Here is a 22,585-nt window from a genome sequence, read left to right as displayed (position 1 = left end):
TGTACTGGGGTGAATGTATGACATTGTTCTGCATTCTGTCCATCAATTGTTCTTTTTGCATTTATAGGACATGGTGGCACAAATTCTACAGGCAGTTCCAGACCTTAAGGTGTCCCTTAACCAAGCTATGCAGGACGGCCGAGACATACCTAAATTTGTAATGCGCTCTGGCTTGGACATGACTGACTGCTTAGGTCGGGTGATGGGTACAAGTGTGGCACTCTGGCACCATGCCAGGATGTGGTCCAGGCATCCTTAATGGATATGCCATTTGATGGCTCTCATACTTTTTGCCTTCCGAGGGGATTCAACCCTAGAATGGTTTAAGGAGAGGAGGGCCACAGCGTGCTTCTTGGGTCCATATGCCCAGACCAGACAGTTCCAACAGAAATTTCACTCAGTCTAATGCTATTACAAGGGCTTTTCAGTTTCACCAATGTCCAGGCCCCACGCCAGCCCAGCAGCCTTTCATGTCAGCTTCAAATAATATTAGTCAACAGGTATCCATGAAAATATTTAACGGGGAAACAAATATTTGTTTTATGCCAAGCAGTAATGAATTAAATGGGTCTTAGCATCATCGAGCTTGCCCTTCTTGTTCTGCTGTGCAGTGAACCTTGATGACTAAGTTGGCGCAAAAGGAGTCATCAAAATAGGTGAGCCTGAGCTAATCATCAGCCTTAAATTTGCCATTGATGTAAGGGACATAATCCAAAATAAGCCTCCAGTCTGTGGACCACACAAGACCCTCTGCACCAACAGCACTCCATGTTCCCAGTATGGGAGCCCAGTTCTTGGCCAGCTGTAGGTAGCACGGCCCTAGCAGTTTGCTGATAATCGTCCCTGTAAACGTCGACCTCACGGCTTAAAGTGACTCTCGCCCTTTCGTGTCTGTTGATGCAGGTCACAAAGACAATGGCCAGGGCTTCAGGGACAACATGCAACCTTGACCCCTCGTCCCACAAGCAACTGCAGCTGCAAAATCAATTCAGTGTCTTTTCAAGCACAAAATCACCCTGTTGGAGGTAGGATCCAATATTTCTTCCAGGGGTGGCAAGCCAGCACCTCCAAATTGTACATCGGGGTTACAGTCTCCCATTTCTTTCCACCCAATTGCACCTTCTTCCACTATCATCAAGGAAGCTAAGTGAGGACCAGTTGTCCATTTCGCAGCAGGAGGGACACGCTCTTTTGGTCCACAGGGCCATAGAGAGAGTTCCTGCATCAAAAGTAGGAGCTGGGTGCTACTCCTGCTACTTTCTGGTGCCAAAGAAGGACTGAGGCAGTTAACCTATTTTAGATCTCAACCCTCTCAACAACTTTCTGCAAAAGGATAAATTAAAGATGCTCACGCTAGCTGAGGTCCTTTCTGCCCTATACCTGATAGACTGGATGGTGGCGTTGGACCGGTGGTACACTTATTTTCATATCCCTGTACTGCAGGCCCACAGGCACGATATATGGCTCTCAGTGAGCCAGAAGCCATTTCCGTTCACAGTGTTTACTTTCGGCCTCACCAGTGCCCCTTAGGTGTCCACAAATGTAAGGGCAGTGGTTGCATCACACATTTGGCGGTTGGAGGTACTGGTCTTCCCCCACCTCCACAACTGGCAGTGGAAGGCTGGCTCTCCACAGGCAGATGTAAACTAGCTCCAGACGACCGCAAACCTTCTCATTTGTTGGGGTTCATTATCAATGTGCCAAAGTCACACCTGACTCGCACACAAATTGCTCCCTTTCATCTGAGCTATTCTGGAAATGGTACAGGTTCATACCTTCCCCCACAGTGAAGAGTCCAGGACATTGGGGCTATGAACTGGATGTTTCAGCCTCTGTCCTGGATCTCAGTGAGGATGACAAACGGCAAGGATTGTTGGCCTCCTGGTGAAACATGCTAGCTGGCATATGAAGGCTCTGCAGTGTGAACCAAAGCCCCAGTCAGCAAGGGAATCTGTGGGTTTGTTTATTAAGGTTTCATAGGAGAGTGTAAAGGAGCTGCTGCTGTGGCGACTGGACCATGATAGGGTCAGTGACGGGCCCCTCTCCATACCCCACCCAGTCGACAGTGGTCACAGATGCATACCTTCTGGGTTGGGGATGCAGACTGGAAGAGGGGGAGATCAGACAGGTCTCTGGTCTCAGGCAGAAGCTCGACTCCACAACAATTTGATGACGTTGAGGGTGATCCGCTTGACACTGAAGGCCTTCCTGTGTTCCATGAGAGGAAGACTGGTGCAGGAGCTCACAGACAACTAGTAAGATGGAGGGGATCTTGGGTCCTGTGCCAGGAAGCTCTAAGCCTCTGAAAGTGGACGGATCACCAAGGGATTTCTCTGGGGGTGAACCACCTGGTGGGATCTCTAAAAGGTGGGCTAACTAACTGCTACAGACGCTTAGTGGACCACGATTATCCCTTACATCCTGAGGTAGTGCAGGGCGTCTTCCATGGATGGGGAGAATCCTTAATCTTTTCGCCACTACAAGTACGAGCAATGTCAGCACTTTTGCACACTGGTGTTCCCAAGAAGGCTCTTTTTTGGAGATGCATTCCATATGGAGTTGAGCTCAGGACTGTTGTATGCCTACCACGGCCTCCTCTGCCCCAAGTTCGGAAGAAGATCAGGAACGAATGGGCCTAAGTCCACCTAGTGGTCCTGAATTGGACTATGAGAGTATAGTACCTGGAACTCTGGGGCATAAAAATCTGTCCTCTGATCAAGTTATTGCTTTGGGGGGATCTTTTGTCAAAGCAGCAGGGCTGGGTGCTGCACCCAGGCCTATACAATTTACATCTCCATGCTTAGAGATCAAGTTGCGACAGTTGAACTCATTTGACCTTCCTCCTGAAGTTGCTGATGTGTTCTTGTGGGTGAAGAGTTTCACTACAAAATCAGTGTTGACCAGTCGTCAGGACAAATTTGGGGTTTTGTGCGGTACCAACTGATCTACTGCAAGCCAAATCGTCAGAAGTTTTGTTGTTTAGCTTGGCCTTGGCCCAGCATGGACACGCTTTGGGCACTGGTAAAGGCTATTGGGCGGCTCATTCAGGGTTTTTTCAGTTGCCGGACCAGGCTTCTTTATTTAAATCACCTGCAGTGACAAGATTTTTTGAAAGGTTTGCAACATTTATTTCCACCAATTCCCTTTCTGATAGTAAAGTAGGACTTGAATTTAGTGCTCACTTTTTTGATGTGCACCCCTTCTGATTCGCTGCACAGATGTCCCTTGAAACTTTTGATGTTAAAAATAGTCTTTCTTATTGCCATAACATTAGCTAGGTGCGTGAGCGAGTTTCAGGTTCTTTCTGTTAAACCAGCCTATACAACATTCATCCTGGATAAATTGGTGTTGAGGAGACACTCTTCTTTTCTGCTGAAAGTGGCGACTCCATTTCTTGTCAGGCAGGCTATCACCCTTCCAGCATTCTTTGCTCCACCTCATCTGTCTAAAGGGTAAAGAGAGTCTCCATTGTTTTGATCACAAAAGAGCACTAAGCTTTCACTGTAGCAAAGAACATTAGGTAGAAGATCAGTTGTTTGTGTGATTCTCCAGGGTAAAGAAGTGCAAAAACAGACCATCTTCTGATGGATTGTTCGCTGCATCAAGATCTGCTACGCATTGGCTAAGAGGCAGACTCTTGAATGCTTACAAGTTCACTCTAGCGAATTCAAAGCTGCTACCACTGAACTGCCAGCCAAAGTGCCTGTCTTGTGGATATTTGTCTGAGGGCTATGTGGGTGCCAGTACACCCGTTCACGAAGCACTACTGCCTCTTTAGCCAAGTCCAGCGAGAGGGGCATTTTGCCCGTTTGGTCCTGTAGGACGTTTTGGTCTGAGAAAGTTAACAGACCCACCACCTGGGTAGGTATTGCTAAGGTATCTTTTCACAAGGTGAGGAAACTGTGGTTAAAAGTATCTATCAGAAGTAGTAGTTACTTACCTCTGGATTATACTCTAATTAACCGCAGGCTCCTTGTTGACACTACCACCTCCCCATTCTGTGAACTTGACTCTTTGTCCATCTAAAAAGGTCCCCAGTTTAGAGAGCTGCACATTGGTCATGCCAATCTGCTGGAAAGTTCAGTGTCTGAGTGTGAAGGCACCCTAAGAAAGCAACTGACATCAGCATGCACGGGGGTGGCGCCTAAATGTGGCTCCACTCGTCACAACATCAGCACGGAGCGCGCAACACCATCTGCCAGCGCAGGAGTACTTCTTTTAAATTTCAGGATCCAGTGAGACGCCTGGGAAGTATTCACAATGAGAGGACTATGCGGTTAGGTAGATTATCCACCAGAAAGAATGTTACCAAAAGTAAATAACTTGTTCTTTTAGTATGTAGCTCACTCCTGGCATCCCAATAAAATAGCAGAATGTTTGAAAACATTAAGTGCCACCTCAGCCAAGGTGAAAAGTCACAAGCAACAGCTACAGATGTTTAAGTACCATGCTGTCCTAGTGGAAAACAATACAGTTCAGCAAACCACAAGGCTCGAAGATAGTTAATGTATCTTATGGAGGGGGCGTGGCCACAGAGGCAACTAAAATGGCCACCTCCGCTTGAAGCTCTGCCGGCCGGGCTCCCATTTGCCGAGATAGGCATGTAGCTGCTGGTCCGCCATCCTATAGCCCAGCCGATTTTCCACCTGCCGATAACTGTGCGGAGCCAGAGGACGCGGTGGTGAGGAAGTGAGGCGGAGGGGAAGGTGGGCCCGGTGCCCTCGTGGTGCCCTTCCCTGACTGCGCCCAGCCGGTGAGTGGAGCCGTGGCCTTGCCGGCCTGGGTTCGGGTGCAGTGCTGTGCAGTCCGGGGGGGGGGGGGGGGGGGGGGGGGGATTTGGTGACTATAGCGGGCGTTGCGGGTGTTGGTGCCCCCCGTGTAGTGGAGGCCCCGCCCACTTTCCTGGTTGTCCCCGCTCGTAGGAGAGCCCGGGCTAGTGAGGCGGCTTGGTCACTTGACAGCATGGAGTGCAACGCACTTTGTCTCTTGTTCCTGGACAGTGGCCGTTTACCATAGGGCCCCATTACTGCACTATCAACGTGCCAGCATTTCTCAGTCCGGCCGCAGTATTGCTCCTTGCGGCCAACTTGGTGCCTTTTGCCTGTGGCACCAGACCCAGTGACCTACGTAGCCTCCTCTTCACTGCGGTGTTTGGTCTGGTGCCCGTGACCTCTGCGGCCTAGCCGTACTGGAGCTCCTCAGCCTTCCCTGCCGTCGGTTCATTCCACCTTGCGCAACCTTTGCCAGCTGCTCGCCTCTTATCTCCCGCGCCAGTGACTATCTACCTTTAAGTGCGCGCTACGAGGGTGGGTCTCCTGCACTGCCTTCGTCCTTCTCTGGACTGTCTGGTGTTCCCGCCCGTGGTGTTCCCGCCCGTAGTCTCACTGCCATCTCCTCACTGCTGGCTTCCCTGCAGATCCACCATGGTGAAGAAGGACCCCAATCAACGCAAACTTACCTTTGACAAGGCTCCTCTCAACGCCACGGACGCTCCTCCAGGCTCTGAATCGGGTGCGATGGGACCCAAGGATGGTGAGGATACCACCTCTTTGGTGATGACAATAATGACAGATGAGGGAGAGTTTCATGGCGCTTGACGGCCGTTTTGACAGCTTTGAACAAAAAATTGCAGACATGGGATCCAAGATACAAGCTCACGACCGTCGGCTCGATGTGGTGGAGTCCAGGGTTTCCGACATTGAAGACAACTCCTCCAAGGTCCTGAAGCGTCTTGAGCGTGTGGAAAAGATTCTCAAGGACGTGGCGGTGAACAATGACGACTTAGAAGCGCGCAGACGCCGAAATAACATACGCATCCTTGGCGTGGAGGAGTCTACATCGACCGGGAGAACGGATCTATTTGTGGAAAAACTACTGGTCGATCTGTTTGGCAGGGAGGTATTTACACAGGGGTTTGTAGTGGAGCGTGCCCACAGATCCTTGGGGCCTAGGCCCTGTCCGGGTATGCCTCCTCGCCCCATCATTGCCCGCCTTATGAACTTCCGTGATTGGGATGCTGCACTCAAGGCTGCACGTGATAAGGGAGAGATACAATGGCAGGGCAGCACCTTATCCTTCTTCCCGGACTTTACCTTTATAGTGCAGGAGGCCCAACAGAAATATAATCGTGTCAAGGCGGCGCTCCGGAACCTGGGTCTCAAATATGGCATGCTCTATCCAGTGCGTCTCAAGGTGGATGTGGCCAGCAGGTTCGGCATTTTCGAAACACCCACGGAAGCTCAAGAGTTCTGTCAACAATACAAGAGGCAGGGTTCCGGCTCGGGTTCCACTGCTTGCTCGCTTTCCCCAGTCCAGGGAGATTCTCAGAACAGTGTGGATCTTTTCACAGAACACAGTTCTGGCTAATAGTCCATTGTTGCATTTCTTTGATTGCTTCTCAGCGGCTGCATGCATGTTTTCATTCTTTTGCAACTTGTATGTTCTGACCTACGGCCGGCCCGGCAAGGTGTTGCTGTTTTTTTTACCCTTGGGGTTTTTTTTTTGTTTGTGAAGTTCCTTTTTCTCATCCTGTTGGAGACAAGATTGTTGGTCTTTATGTTGTTTTGCTCATTATGGGTTTGCCCCTGTGGGGTGGACTTGAGGCTGGGTGGGGGGTGGTGGAGGGGATTTTTTTTTTCTTTTCCTTGATCGCTGTTTTCATTCTCATTGTGCGTCTGAGTCCCAATATGATGGTTCACATTTTGTTTCAGTAACACAGTTGCTCACCAAATGGCCAAGTTAGGTCTCCAGACTGGCCCTACTGGGCTTGTTTTGATGTCTTGGGATGTTAGGGGTTTGAACGACAATAGGAAACGCAGACAAGTCTTTAATTATATTGCTAGGCATAAGGTCGATATGGTTTTCCTACAGGAGACTCACCTTGCCCCTACTGAGTCGACGTGTCTTGCTAGGTCTTGGGGACCCCATCGTTTTTTCTCACACTATAGTAGATATTCCAGGGATGTGGGCATCCTTATTCATAAACGAGTGCCATTTGCTTTATCTTTTGCCATGGAAGACGTGGAGGGGCGTTATCTCATTGTTTCGGGCTCCCTGCTGGGTCACAGAATCACATTGGTAGGGGTATATGGCCCCAACGTTGAAACTCCCTCCTTTTTTCAAGACCTCCAGGTGAAGCTTCTTGCACTTGATACTGGCTTGCTAGTCATTGGCGGAGACTTCAATCTCCTGATGACCCGGCCAGGGATAGTACCTCTTCCTCTCCTGGCGCTAAAACCAGGTCACGCTCCGTTTTGTTAGATCTATCCACTCCCTTCTCCCTTATCACTAGAGTCGGGCCTCCACCCATTGCTCCCAGAATACACTCACCACTCCAGATACCACAACACCTGGACCAGAATAGACCACTGGCTCATCTCACAGGGGATTGCGGGCTGGGTGGAGAACCTGATTACCCTCCCGCGTACACTCTCAGATCATTCTCCTATATTATTGAAACTGAAGATTCCCCGGCTGGGTGGGTACGAGAGACAATGGCGCTTTCATGGGAGAGCTCTGTCTGAGCTGTGTTTACGGAGGAGATACGACAAGCCATGGTGGACTACTTTGAATTGAACACGGGGTCGGTGGCCTCTTGAGCGACTCTGTGGGAGGGGTTCAAAGCCACGATTCACGGTGTGTGCATCGCCAAACACATGGGAGCGTTGAGAGAGATCAGAGCCTCCTTGTCTCGTATTGAAAGAGAAATTTCCGTTCTTGACAACGAGGCACAACGCACTTCATCAGATGATAGTGAGGCGAGGCGCCTGCCCCTCTTACTTAAATTCTGTGAGGAGGCTGACCGGGAATTGCGGTTCCTGACTACACAACACACAGCTCGGCAGTATGGCGAAGGGGATAGACCCGGTAAATTATTGGCACAATTACTTAGACCACCCGCCATATATTACCGAAATCTTGGGTCATCGGGGAGATCTGCTCCGCTCCGCTCCACTCCCGAGATATGCGACACCTTTTTATCTTGTTATAAGGAGCTGTACACGTCCACTTTATCTGGTGGGCTTGAGGGCCGGGACTTGTATTTAAGTGAGATAGCAATGGTATTCCTTGAAAAACATATGCAGGAGTTTTTGGCATCACCCATTACCCCAGACAGTATAATTGAAGCCATTGAGGCACTTAGGGGTTCTTCCGCTCCCGGCCTAGACGGCTTTTCCGCCGACTTTTACAAGCATATAAAGAAGAACTCGTTCCCCCACTAGTGGAAGTGTACGCAGAGGCGCTCGAGTCGGGATGCCTGCCGCCCACGTTCAGAGAGGCAGTCATTATTTTACTACCCAAACCAGGCAGAGATCCCACCCTATGTGGCTCCTATAGGCCCCTTTCTTTATTGAACCTTGACTACAAGATCCTGGCCAAGGTCATCGCCATTCAGTTATCTTTGTTGATGGAGTCCATAATTTCTCCAGCACAATCTGGATTTGTTCCCCATCGCTCCACCTCTTTAAATTTAAGAACTCTGTTCTCAGTCTTGCACCGCATAGACCCGTCTACCTAGGCCGCTGCCATCCTTCTTGACGCCGAGAAGGCATTTGATTAATTGGAATGGCCATTCTTTTTATCCATCATGAGGCGCATGGGTATGCCAGAATGTTTTGTTTCCACAGTGTCCTTATTGCACACTCTACCCATGGCTAGGCTACGACTGAATGGTACTCTTACGGAGCAGTTCTCCTTATCACATGGCACCCGTCAAGGGTGCCCGTTGTCCCCTCTACTTTTTATTCTGGCCATGGACCCTCTGGTTTGCCACTTCCAAGAAAAACATCGGTTCCGCGGCCTCCAATTTCGAACTGGTCCGCTTTTACTTTCGCTATATGCTGACGACACGATTCTCTATGTAAGAATGCCCCACATCAACCTTGAGCCTCTTTTGGCAAAAATTACCCGCTTTGGCAAGTTTTCTGGATTGCGTATTAATTGGCATAAATCATTAATTTTCCCGCTTACCCCTAGCACCACCGAAAGGGATTGCCTGTTCCCCCTTGAGTGGTGCGGCGATTCGGTCAAATACCTGGGGATTCATGTCCACCTGGACACTGTGTCCATCATTAGGCTGAATTATGGTAAAGCACTGGATTTCCTGGAAGACCAAATTGGTCATTGGATCCGCCTCCCGCTATCTATGATGGGACGGATTGCCATAATCAAAATGATTGTGCTCCCCGGTTTTTATATTTATTTAACAGCATACCGATACCTCTCACTAAGATCTTTTTCACACAGTTGTGCTAATTGTTGTTGCAACTGGTCTGGGGGGACCGCATCCCAGAGTTTCATGGCGGGTGCTTACTCTCCCATACGACCAGGGTGGCCTGTGCGTACCAGACTTTTATATGTATTTTTTAGTTGCCCAATGCTAGTTTGCATATTCCTGGTTCCACCCGGATGCCCGCATATTATATTTAAAGCCCGAGGCGGATCTGGTCCTACCAGGTACACTCTCCACGATCCTTCCTAGGGGGCTTCCCCGGGACCCGCAGGATATACAAATGGTGTCGTCTACATGTTGGGCTTGGGATAGGGTGCGTCGACTTCTCGGCCTGGACAGACTGTACTCTCCTGCCCTTCCACTTCCCAATGCACACTGGCTTCATATTACAGGGGAGACAGTGATCAAACACACCTTAACCAAATTTAGTATCAACACTATTGGTGACCTCTTCCCTGAGGGACATGCCTTCTCCACGACAGAAGACCCCCGGTTCTCTGATCGTTCCTTCATGGACTCTTTTGTATTAACCAGGCTGCGCTCTATGTTGCACGCTTCGTTCCCCACATTTCCAATCGCGCCTGAAGAGACCCCTCCTCTTACACTTGTGATCCAGCACCCTCTGGGGACACACTTGGTCGCTAAGTTATACAGACTGTGTAACTCGTCCCTACCTGCCTTAGACACTAGGGTTCGCGTTGCGTGGGAGGAAGACTTGGGAAAGACTAGATCAGATGAGCAATGGGTTCAGTATTGCAGGGTCACGAGGGAAGTTTCCATAAACAGTCGACATAAGCTCATTCACTTCAAGTTTTTAACGTAGGCTGTACCACACCCCTGAGCTGTCTCACAACATAGACCCTAGCCGACCCCATCGCTGCCCCAAGTGCAAGGCCCCCCCATGCCGATTTCGCCCACTTATCTTGGACTTGCCCTTAGTTACACACATTTTGGTCCCAGGTACATCGAGTTTTTGGTGAAATGCTGGGTGTTCACCTGACCCCCCACCCCTGAGGTGGCATTGTGGGGTTATGTCTCCAACTTTCCCCGTACGATTTGCAAACTTGCGGCATTGGGTTTCCTATTGGCCAAGAGAGAGGTTGCATTGCTCTGGTGCGCTGGGGGGACCCCAGTTTGAGGTTGTGGCTAAGGAGCATGGGTTTTGCAACATTAACAGCGTGGAATACGCGACATCGATTCCTGCCCCCTCCCGCCCTGTGGATATTTGGGGGCCCTACCGCTCCTACATTGCCAGGATTGCCGCCGCCCAGCTGGCCCAAGCAGAGAGTAACATTGACCCAACGGGGGTGGGCTGAGGGGATTTGTTGGACGGACCATCGCTGTGCCTTGTGATGATACTCCTGCCCGCAACTCCACTGGTTCCCTCCATGGGTTGTGAACTCCCTATGATGCCATTTGATTTGTATTCTTTTCAGGTATATTGATTTCTGTGTATATAGAATGTGTACCTTTTTCACTTTTCTGACTCACTGTTTATGCTTAATTGTGACTCTTATGATGCAATCATTTTTCTTTGTTCTTTTTGTTTATTGATTTTGAAAATGATAAATAAAACCTTCAAAAAATATATATCTTATGGATGTAATGGTAATCAGGGAGGAGGTTCTTCACAGAGACTGGATAAGATGACAGTGATTTAATCACACTGCTTGCTGTCTAACAGGGGAACAACGGCCTGTCAGGCGGCATTCAGTTACATCACTGGATATCAAAACGGATCCCCTTGTTCCAAAAGAAGACCATCAAATAGGTTTTGCAGTTTTCTACCTGAACCCTCAATTTCACACGTTATGTTCTAAAAGAAAATATAACACTGTCCACAAAAAAAGTTAGGGGTTTATGCCCTTAGGCAACAATGCCCGATAGCAATACCACACTTACAGTTCTCGCTTCTGTTTCCTTACTGGGATTTAATTAAGGTGGGGACCGATTTGTATAACGAGGCAGTCAACCAACAGCATGGCATGGAGTATGTCATCAGATGCAATACCCAGTTTTCATTCTAGTGCGTTCTGTAGGTGGCACCTGGTACAGGTTGTCCTTGAGATTTTTTCTTGCAGCCCAATAGCCCAGCACTGACAGTGAGCCAGTTTCTGTGTGTATGGGATACTATGTCAGTGAGACACATTATGTTTATGGCAAATGCTCATCTGTTTTCAGTGCAAGTTTCCTCCAGCTGCTGAAGAGGCTGCCAACCCCATCACCAAAATCTTTTTGCCTTTTTTGTAAAGTGATGGTATACTTCTCGGTAGCGGTCTATTCCTTCAACCAAGCCAAGTCATGAAGCTTACAGCCTATCTCACTTTCCAATTCAAGGCTATTCTGCCTTTGGCTAAAAGAAGATCAAAGTTTATGAATTTACGGATGGCCTCTTGTCTTTAAGGACTGAGTATATGTCCCAGCAGGTAAGTCATTGATGACTCTTCTAAGCACCCCCACTATTTCCACTACAAGGGATGGTACATATTTCTAGTACTGAAGGATTAATGTATATTCCCATGCACAATGGTAAAGGTCTGCCATTTGCCTGTCCCACCAAGGGCAGTGATCTGTAGCCAGAGGACACGCTGTTTAGTCTCTTTGGAGAGAGGCATGTCTGATGTTGGTAACAATTTTAAGTGAGGATTTCTAAATAGCTTTCTTACGTAGCCTATACTTCTCGTCCCCTCAGCGCCAGAGTTTTTCCTGCCGCTTTGTTTTCAATATCATAACGTTTGAATAATATGCAGCTGGATAGGGATTTGTAGAATGGCATGACCTGCCTGTTCTGCCCATGTGCCAACAGAATATGTAGTACTTCAGGTTAGAATAGTTTATATGTTTCTTCTTCTCAAGTCAATCTTGCAGCTATAGTCAACGTCATGCAAGTCATTAATTAGACTGGTGGCTGTCTGAATTCCAAAAAGTATCAGAGAAGAAGCCCAGGGGTCATATTGTACAGAGTACTCCAGGGGTGTAACGGGCATTTGCACCCACTTTGCGCACCCCTGGGGCACTTTGGTATTACAAAAGGAGCCGCCGACGCTGTGCGCTCCCTTCTGTTATACCATTTGCGCTGGCACAGCTAAAGCACCAGCACTTTCTTCAGGGGGCGTTCTCTCATTTGCATGGGGGCGTGTCTGATGCAAACAAGGGAATCCCTTTGCATCTGCACCCGTGCCGTATTTCAGACACGGGTGCAGAGGCAAAGAAGCTATCAGGTGGCACACTAGATTGCACACTGACAGTGTAAAATCTTGGGACTCCAACCAGCGTGTTATGAAGCATTTCTCATACATACTTGTACAACCTTGAACAGAACACATATTTTGGAGTTTGGAAGGGGGAAACAACCAAGTGTGAATGTGACATTCCCAAATTCAGAACGACCACAAAATATTTATCTTTCAGGTGGACTCAGAGATGGGTTTATGCAGTTCATAGGATCTCAAAGATTGTAAGATGCCTAGATTGCTAGCTGCCAAGGAAGGATTTCCACCACCAGAACCACAATAATCATCACAAATGCTTGTGGTGGAAGAAGTGGCTTAGAATATACTGCTCCAGTATTGAGAACACCCTCACCACTTCTGGATAATGAAATTGAGGGTTTATTAGAACTATCCTCTTCTGGCTCTCACTAGATTGCCCCTAGGAGGTATTCACACTTATTCCAGATGTTCTTTCATGAGTGAGGCAGGAGTGGCTGTGATTAAGGGCGTTATCCAAAACAGCCTCACAAACCTAGGGGCTGGTGGGGACTTAAATCCACGTGTGGTAGTGAAGGAAAAACCAATCATCTTAAGCTCACATTTTTCTGAACCATTTGTATTGATTTCAATTGATGCAAACAGTTCTACATCAATTACAGTAGTCAGTTATGAGCTAAATCACATTACAGGTTCCCAGAGGATCTAGATATAGTCCATCATCTCCTGGGGGCGAGTGTCTAAAATGTTGCAGCGCTCCGTCCATCATCTCTTTGTGTTTGCTTTGTTCGCCCTAAGTTGGCAAAGTATGCCCAGAAGTGGGCCCCTTGCTCACTTTGCCACTGGATTCAAGTTAGCCTGGCTGATGAGGGAGGTTACTCCGAACCGGTCCCAGGATGCTGGTTTCCAGTTCAGGGAAGATTTGGCTTGGCAGTTCAGTTTGTACTGTTCCCACGAAGCACAGGATCAAGACTGATTTGCATATAGCTGGGTCTGAACTGAGGTGGCGAAGTGAGCTAAAGAATGAGGATAGATTCTGGGTGAGTGTGAAAAGGTGCAGTGCTCCGTCAATCATCTCCTTGTGTGTGGTATATTCTATGAAAGCACACAGGCCTGAAGTACTCTATATGCAGAATGTTGTGCTGCATATATAAATATTTCGCTTTGTAGTGTGCATGTATAGAAGTATCATGTCCCACTCTTTCTGCTACAGGGCACTCCCAATCTTGTCTGATGTGGTACAATAAGTCTAATGGGGGTCTACTCCAATGCTTGTGTGAACCACGTGATAAGGTGACACCCACTACCCATTATGTGGAGCGCGTATACTAGGGGATGTGCGTCTGGTTCAGTGTCTATAATCTGCTAGTTATGCTGTAATTCAGCCAGCAAGGTACAATAAACCAGAAAATGGCCCACGGGCAGGTTGTGATCCGCACAAAGTTTCTCAAATGTGATAAGGGTGGAATTCTGGAATAGAGCACCCAGGATATCTACTCCCAGTGACTGCCAGAGCTTCATCCCCTCCCGCCCAAGATACTCCCTGAAGGGGCGTATGGAGTTAATGTAGATCTCAGACGTGTACAGTATTAGAGTTGTGGACAGCCTCAAGCTTCTAGTTTAACTGGCATGTCAGGAGCCTGTTCGATCGTGCAGGAAGTGTGCCCATTGGCAGCAACAGTTTGTGGATTACTCACTCGGCACAATCAAACGTGTGGAGGCACAGCTCAGCTAAGTGGCAGTCCACTAACCAATGAGCTGGCCATTGCAGTTCTGCCAAATAGTGCTAAAAGTTAGGGGCACCCAAACCTCCTCTTTCAAATCGGTAACTGGAGCTTCCGAAAGGCTACTCGCTGTCTTCCCTTATTACAAATGAAAGTCCCCAACATACCATGGAGAGTACAGACTGTGGAGCTCAGAATATGAACCCGTAGATTATGCAAATAATATACAAGATGTGGAAGAATCACCATCTTGGATAGTGAAACCAGGACCTGCATCCTTAGTGGAAGTCTGCACCAAAACGTCAGTTGTGGTAGGTGGGAGGCAATGGCCCGCATAAGGTTTCTGTCTATTAAGTCCTGAGTACCATGGTATATGAATACCAAGGTAAGAAAATGTGCGTGGCTCTCAGCGTACAAGGTGAGGTCCCAACGCTAGGTCATGTGATGGGCAATCTGGACCCAGGGGGAACTGACAGATCTTAGTCTATTTCACACCCATTCCTGAAACATCTCTGAATTCAGCAAGGGCTATCTAAAATACTTCTGAGCCCCTGCTTGATGACCTGAAAATAAATGAAGACATCTGCCCAATAGAGAGAGACGGCATGTAGTTCGTCCCCTATAAGAATGCCATACTCCTTATACGCCGCAACAGTTGGGCAAGCGGTTCCATTACCAATGCAAAGAAGAGCGGTGATAGTGGGCATCCCTGGCATGTGCCCCAGCTGATCTTTACCAGGCTGAGATTAGTTGGCCTATTTTAATGTGGGCAGTGGGGCTGAATAAAAGCAGCGGTTGAAGGGCAGGAAGCACCTGGGAATGCTGAACCTCAAGAGTGCTGCAAACCTGTAGGTCCAGTCCACTGTGTTGAAGCTCTTTCCATATCAATCAATAGGCAAGCTGCATACGACCAGTGATAGGGGGTTTACCCAATGCACTCAGATAGTCACATAAATGTTAAGTAACAAGAAAAATTATTCAATACAATAAGAACAAAGCAAACATGAACACGGCCCGGAAGGAGGATACGATCCGCTCTACACGGTCTCACGAACCCAGATGCCGGCGTCCTCAAATCCGTCTACAGTTGTACCCGACTGAAGACTCTTGAGTGTAGGATCTCAAACTCGCGTAACTGGTTCCAGATTCTTCACTTGGGACTTCCCTAACCACGATGGCATATATTAGGACGTTTGAAGCACACATATACGTCGTTCACAATACTGGTGCGGAGACCAGTGCTTAATATTATTCTTATTCATGGTCCCGGGCCCGGTTGGGTCGGAAGTATCACCAGCTGTGCGACCTACCAGTTTGTCTACAGCCCCATCAGCCCTGAGGATTCGCAATAGCGATGAAACGCGTGTCGGCTGGCTGTTTGAAACAATAAAGGTCTCCAATGGACAACTCCCCCTCTGGAGACTCCTATAAATCCTATGTTGCTTTGTTCTTATTGTATTGAATTATTTTTCTTGTGACTTAACATTTATGTGACTGAGTGCATTGGGTAAACCCCTTTTCCTGCAGTTGGTAGTTTTCTACTCACTCTGAGTGGTTCCAAGGGCTTTCCACTCACCCTTTTCACCGCCCATACTCTCACTGACTAATCATCCGGTGTGATATCTTTTGGCAGTGCACCTCTCTTGTGACTACAAGCCTTTTTTGTATCCTGCATACGACCAGTGGGCAGGTGCCCGCTCCAACTCTTAATGGAACCTACGGATGTTGAGGGTGGTTGAGCGATTAGTGATTAAATTGTTCTGGGCTGTGTATACTAGCTGGGGCATCTGTTCTGGACGTAGGCCTGCAATAACCTTACTAAGTATCTTACAATCTGTCCCTAACATGGACAAAAGGGCGGTAAGATGCCATTTCTACTGGGTCCTTGTCAGGTTGCAGCAACAAAACTATAAGAGATTTGCGAAGAGTTGGAGGGAGACTTCCTTCCTCTAGCGCCACTTGATACAACTACAGTAATTCAGGGACAAGGAGATCTTCATAGGCCTTATAGAACTCGATCGGAAGGCCATCTAATGCAGGAGTTTTACATTTAGCTGACACCTGAATGGCTGCTTTGACCTCCTGTTCCGTTATGGACAGTTGCAGATCCTCTCAGGCTAACTGATCGACAGTGGGCAGGAGGAGATCTTAAAAAAAAAGGCCTGTGTATTAGCAGCATGATCAATGCATCTTCTTATGCTCACATGAGGGATGTGCTAGCTCAGTAGCGATGTGTTTGTGGACGGCTCAGCCATGTGGTAAATAATTTGTATTCCTTCACAACTTGCTGCATACTAAGTAGTGAGTACCTCTGCTCCCCCAGCCACCCCCTCTCATGAACTGAGAGTGAGACAAACAAAGAGGAGGTTGGTCAGGTAAAGAATGTCTGAGGTCAAGTTGGTAGTGATCAATAGTCCTACTTGTAATAACATTTGGACATAAGTGGTTAAAGATATATCTGCATGACCTTGTAGTGATGCACATGGCCTCATGAGTATACACCCTATAAAACTCAATAAAACCAAGTCTGTGGAACTTACCAGCCACGTCACGCCCTCAGATTTCCACTTTCAATCCGATTCACAGACCTGATCAAAACAAAGCCTTCTAAATAACTCATCATATGAATTAGCAAGCATGACCACATTACTCCAGCACTGACAGTGCTACACTGACAGCCTCTACAGACCTTGTGGGCTTTATTATCTTCAAGATCTCCTGCATTACCTACAATAAAGAAACACACCCTCCTTTACCTGGTATCACTATCTCGAGAGGCCGTCTGAAGAGGCTATTAAACTGCACAAAAACCAGGGCTGATCAAGATTTGAAATCAAGGCGCACAAAAAAATAGCAAAGGCTAGAAGACAACCTCACTTGTGCTATGCACCCAGGATACGGGTTCACAAATGTACAAAATAATAGCCTTGATCCTTCACACCTCATCTTTAGAAGGGAGCTGAAATCTCACCCACCAAGAAGGAAATTTGCAACTTCTACTGTCACAGCGGCTATATCAAGAGGAAACCACTCCCTTTTGTATACAGACTAATTTTTCCACATATCCACTACTTTGTAGAGTGCTAACTTGCTCATTAGCTAGGAATGGGCTACAAATGTTACACTATGTTTATGTACATACACACCGACAATTTTCACCATGCAAATTCCTAGGTAGGGTAAAAGCACTATAACAAGACCCCACTGAAACAAAAAAGCTACTGTGGATCAACATATGGAATACCAGTACACAAGATAACTGGGACTATAAAAGCTGCAATCTAGATGTTTTGTTTAACATTGTATGTTAACTATACACTGTTTATGCACTCATGGGACCAGGTCTTGAAATAATATGAAAATAAAGTTAGCCGATAGACTGGCTGTTCCAAATCGAAAGTATTCTTTAGGGAGCAACTGAAACCAATTTGTATAGAGACCCAAGTACAAGACCGAGGGCCATTGATGTGAGGAGGTACTACCGTGTAACAGCGAGCGGAACAGACGGCGACAACCCAAAAATGGGAAAGCTGAAAGGGACCAAGAATACTACCCAGCCGGGCTCCGACAGTGAAGTGCCGGATAAAGGTGAGCAGACGGAGCCAGGACAGTTACGACACCCCCAGTTGCAGCTCCAGCTGGACAAAATCCTGACCGCAATAGCGGATTCCCGAACAGCGCTGCAGCAGGACATTGCGCAGGTAGCTACAGGTCTGGGTCTACTACGTGCCGATCATGGAAAATTAGCCGACAAGGTTAAAACAATGGAAGGGACACTCCACACCTTAGAACCGTCGCAGAAGGAACTGAAGGCTACTATGGCAAATGTACTTGAACGGGTCGAGGCGCTAGAACGAAGAGCGGAAGATGCAGAAGGACGCAATCAGCGGAACAACGTCAGGTTAGTGGGCCTTCCAGAGAAAACGGAGGGGGAGGACATGGTGCACTACCTCGAAACATGGCTCCAAGCAGAGGTGGCGCCGGAGGGCCTCTCCACTTTCTACACGCTGGAACGGGCACACAGGGTCCCGGCCAGACCCCCACGCCCAGTGGTAGCCCGCCTGCTACACTTTCGGGACAGGGACTTACTGCTCCAAAAAGCACGGGTGAATGGCCCCTATCAAGTAGTTAATAGCAAGGTCAACATATTCCCGGATTACACCTACGAGACGCAACGCCGGCGATCCTCTTTTCTGGCTGTCAAGAGAACTGAGGAATGAGGGATTGCAATACTCGCTCCTTTTCCCAGCTAAACTGCGGGTCATTGTGGATGGTAGGACATACAAAGCAGGCAAAGATGAAAACGAACAGAGAGAGAGAACTACCATAGAAGAGTTGCCGCCGCGGAAGTCTCGACGGATCCACAACAGACAGAAAGGACTGAGAAAGCCATCACCATCACAAACGGCGGCAGAACGTCAAGGTGCCGTAGTAGCAGTGTCTGCATTGTCAGGGACTCCGGACATCCCGTCACAAGATCTGGAATTGGAAAACGACAACGACCTATCAGACACTGAGCATTCAGAATCGGGCAGCGTGACTTTACCCACGGTTACTCCGGAAACGGCAGATGGCATGCTGGATGAGGGATAGGCGAGTCCGGTGAGCTGCACTTGATTAGCATGGAAACTGTGACGGACTCACTGTGGTGTGATCCGGGAGGGGGGGGATGATTATTGATGGGATGTGGGGTGCAGATAGGGACATCTTTTATCTTGGGGCTCGGTTGGGTTGGGAAGTGAGCGATAGTTGGGCGGCGGCCTGTTGGCGCACGACCCTCCTTCAATGCCCTTAAGGCAAACCCACGGCGGCTGCTGTTGGGATAATCTTTTGTTAATGGTTTGGATGGGAGCTAGATGGATATTGCTAGGTCCTGTTCTTGGGGGGGGAGAGGGGATGGGAATGTTTGGGGGTTCAAGGGGGAGGGTTCATCACGATGCATACACACTGTTGCGCTTACTCCACCTGAGGAATGGCTGGAAAGGGAGGCGAGGGATGCTGTGGGACAATGGGTGATTATACTAATTTACGATGTGGGACTTGGAATGTGAGGGGCCTTCACAACATGACGCGGCGTTACAAGATACATGCCTACTTGGTTCGCAAAGGGATACACATAGCACTACTCCAGGAAACGCATCTAACTAAAGCCAAAGGGGTGGCACTGCAGCGCAGATGGAGGGGCCAATTATACAACACCACATACTCAGCATTCGCTAGGGAGGCGCTAATATGGGTTAGAGCAGGGGTCCCATTCCAGGTAACTAAGCAGGTGGTAGACCCTGAGGGCAGATTCATGGCAGTTGAGGGGAGGGATATTGCTTTTTTCACTCTATACGCCCCCAACGTCGATCAGGTGAACTTTCTGGCGAAACTATCTGGCTCCTTGGCACACTTCCTTGCAGGCCCGGTAGTGATGGGGGGTGAATTTAATTCCATAATGGACGTTTCCCTGGATCGGTCCCATCCCCCCTTGCCTGACTCTCCGGTATACTGCTTGACCAAGGGCAAACTGGAGTGGCAAACGCGCTGGGGATTGGTGGATGCCTGGCGCATACAGCACCCAAATGACCGAGATTACTCCTATTTCTCGGGTATGCATGAGCTGCATGCAAGGCTGGATGCAGTGCTGTGCTCCCCAGGAGTGATGCCGGCCATTGCCCAGACCGAATACCTGACGAGGACGATTTCTGATCATAATCCCCTACTGTTCACTTTAAGATGGATGCCAGAATTGTCGAGCGTTCCCACTTGGAAACTACGTCCTGAGACGCTGGATGATCCTCTCCTCCAGACTGCGCTGGAGGAGGGTATTACGCATTACTTTGAGGAGAACGATGGCACGACGGCGACACGGGCGACTGAGTGGGACGCTTTCAAGGTGGTCATAAGAGGGATCTGCATAGGGAAACAGGCAGGAACGCGAAAAGTACTCCTAGACGATCTAAACAGAGCTGACAAGGCGCTCCGCGACATCGAAACCCTAAGGCCCGGACACCCTGAGCTGCAAGGAAAGGTTAGTGAAGCGAAGGAGAAGGTGGCGCAGGAAACAGAACGCCTGCGTAGTTATGACTATATAGCCTAGACAGCAAGAGCTCACGCAGAGGGTGATAGAGCGGGGACTTGGCTGGCCAACCCCGCAAAAAGGGGATCCCCTATTGTAGTCATACGCAACACGGAGGGCAAGGAGGTTTGCTCTCAGAGAGAGATACTGCAGTGCTTCACGGACTACTACACAGATCTCTACAAGAGCAAAATGGTAGCTGGCAACTCAGCAGTGGATGGTTTTTTGGAGAATCTCCGGTTACCTGGACTGGACCATGACCAGGCGAAAGAATTAGGGAACGATATAGAGATAGGGGAAATACGAGGTGCCATTAAACACATGGCGCGCAACAAAACACCAGGGCTGGACGGATTTCCCGTAGAATTCTATGGGAGATATGTCGACCTCTTGGCGCAGAGGCTCTAAGAAGTTTATAAAGAGGCGAAGAAGGTAGGACGGCTGCCACAAATCATGAGGGAGGCACTAGTGATACCCACTATAGCCCAGGAGGGAGAGTACTGACAGCATCTTTTAGACCGCTGTCGATGCTGACAACCGACTATAAAATAATGAGTAGCATCTTGGCATCCCGATTGTTGCGTCATATGACTATGCTGATCCATGAAGATCAGGCGGGGTTCATACCTTCGCGGAGCACGACTGTGAGTAACCAACGCCTAATTACGTCTGTTGGAGGACTATCATCCAGAGGCAGAACAGCCACTGATCTTATCAGTAGATATAGAGAAAGCCTTCTATAGCCTGGAGTGGGGATATCTGTACAAAGTGATGAGATGCTTTGGTGTGGGGGAGGACTACCTGCAGTGGACGAAAGTGCTGTACACATCAGCAGTGGCCAGAGAGACTGGGTGCGTTGATATCGTCTCAGTACCCGGTGGAAAAGGGAACGAGGCAGGGGTGCTCACTGTCCCCATTGCTCTTCGCCTTGGCGGTCGAGCCTCTACCGATCTCAGTCCGAACGGGAACCCACTACAGGGGGCTGCGGAATAGAGATGTGCAACATTACATATCGCTCTATGCAGATGACCTCCTGCTCTTCCTTGAGAATGCGAACAATGCAATGGCAGGGGCAGACAGATTACTGACGGACTTCAGTGAACTCTCAGGATTGAGAGTAAACTGGTCTAAGACATGTCTATTTCCGGTACGGCAGGGAGATGCCTGGCCTCCCATGCCACAGGAGATGAGATGGGAACCCATTTGCTTGAAATATCCGGGTGTGTATGTCCATCATACAGCAGACGCCCCGCTGAAAGGTAACATAGGTCGCGGGATTAGAGCCCTGAAAGGTAGCCTGGACTTCTGGTCCACTCTTCCGTTGTCAGTAACAGGCCGTGTAGCGCTGCTTAAAATGATAGCGTTGCCTAGATTCCTATATTATTTTCGGACATTACCAGTGTGGATACCAGGCTCTATATTTCAATCGCTAAGATCGTTAATAGTGTCTTTCCTCTGGGGCACCGGCCAGCGCAGAGTAGCGCTAGCGACGTTCATAAGACCTAAATCGGAGGGAGGACTGGCAGTCCCTGACTTTGAGTTATACTATCTGGCGGCCCAACTGCAGATTTACACGCAAGAGCTAGCGAGGGAATTCCGAGGGCCAGAACATAAAAGGGGTAGAGGTATTCCTCGCCATGTCCTTTCCTAAATAGCGCTCCAGCAGAAGCTGGATATTAGGGGTCTAATGCAGGAGGAGGCAATGATTAGACTATGCTGGAACCCAACACAGCGGCGGGCAGGAGTACTGCACCCATATGCCCCCGAAATCCCGTTGGGGATGGCGACGGCGTTACCACACGGCAGTGATTAGTCACGACTGCAGACCTGGGAAGAAGCGGGAGTTTAAATGATAGGAGACCTATACGAAGACTGGGCGTTACTGCCCTATCAAATACTCCTGGAAAAATACGATCTGCCGAGGGGGGATTTCCTACTGCACGCGGCACTGACGAGGGCGATACAAACCCATTAGCGGGAGGGTCTGACGGAACCACAGACGACGAAGGCTTGCCAATACACCATGATGGCGGCGGGGACCTTCAAGGCAGTTACATGTTTATATTCTAGGATGCTTTGTGAGGGCCTGGCACCCCTAGGCTCGCTTAGAGTGAAATGGGAAGCAGATATAGGGAAAGATATTCCAGAGCTCGCGTGGGCGCAGATAGTGCAGAGACCCTGGAAGGGCACGAGAAATGCGAGATTCCAGCTGGTCCACTTCTATATCCTTCAAAGAGCGTACCTGACACCGGGAAGATTAAGAAATACTTCAAAGTAGAAGAGGCAGCCTGCCCCAGATGCACACAGGCCGGAGTCGAGTTGAAAGATATGCTGTGGACCTGCCCGAAATTAGATA

At 48.8% G+C, this 22,585-nt stretch overlaps 1 protein-coding gene and 1 pseudogene across 2 annotated transcripts in view; both read right to left on the bottom strand.

Annotated features, from left to right (window-relative positions):
* Positions 1-22,585, bottom strand: part of ZFYVE21 (zinc finger FYVE-type containing 21) — a 293,833-nt gene that overhangs the window by 159,925 nt on the left and 111,323 nt on the right. The window lies entirely within an intron of this gene.
* Positions 668-5,588, bottom strand: LOC147690242 (cytochrome b-c1 complex subunit 10 pseudogene; annotated as a pseudogene).

This window comes from Lissotriton vulgaris, chromosome 9 (assembly GCF_964263255.1).
Source record: "Lissotriton vulgaris chromosome 9, aLisVul1.2, whole genome shotgun sequence".
Lineage (NCBI taxonomy): Eukaryota > Metazoa > Chordata > Amphibia > Caudata > Salamandridae > Lissotriton > Lissotriton vulgaris.
The sequence above is the reverse complement of the archived record's forward strand: the minus strand, read 5'-3'. Positions and strand labels throughout refer to the sequence as shown.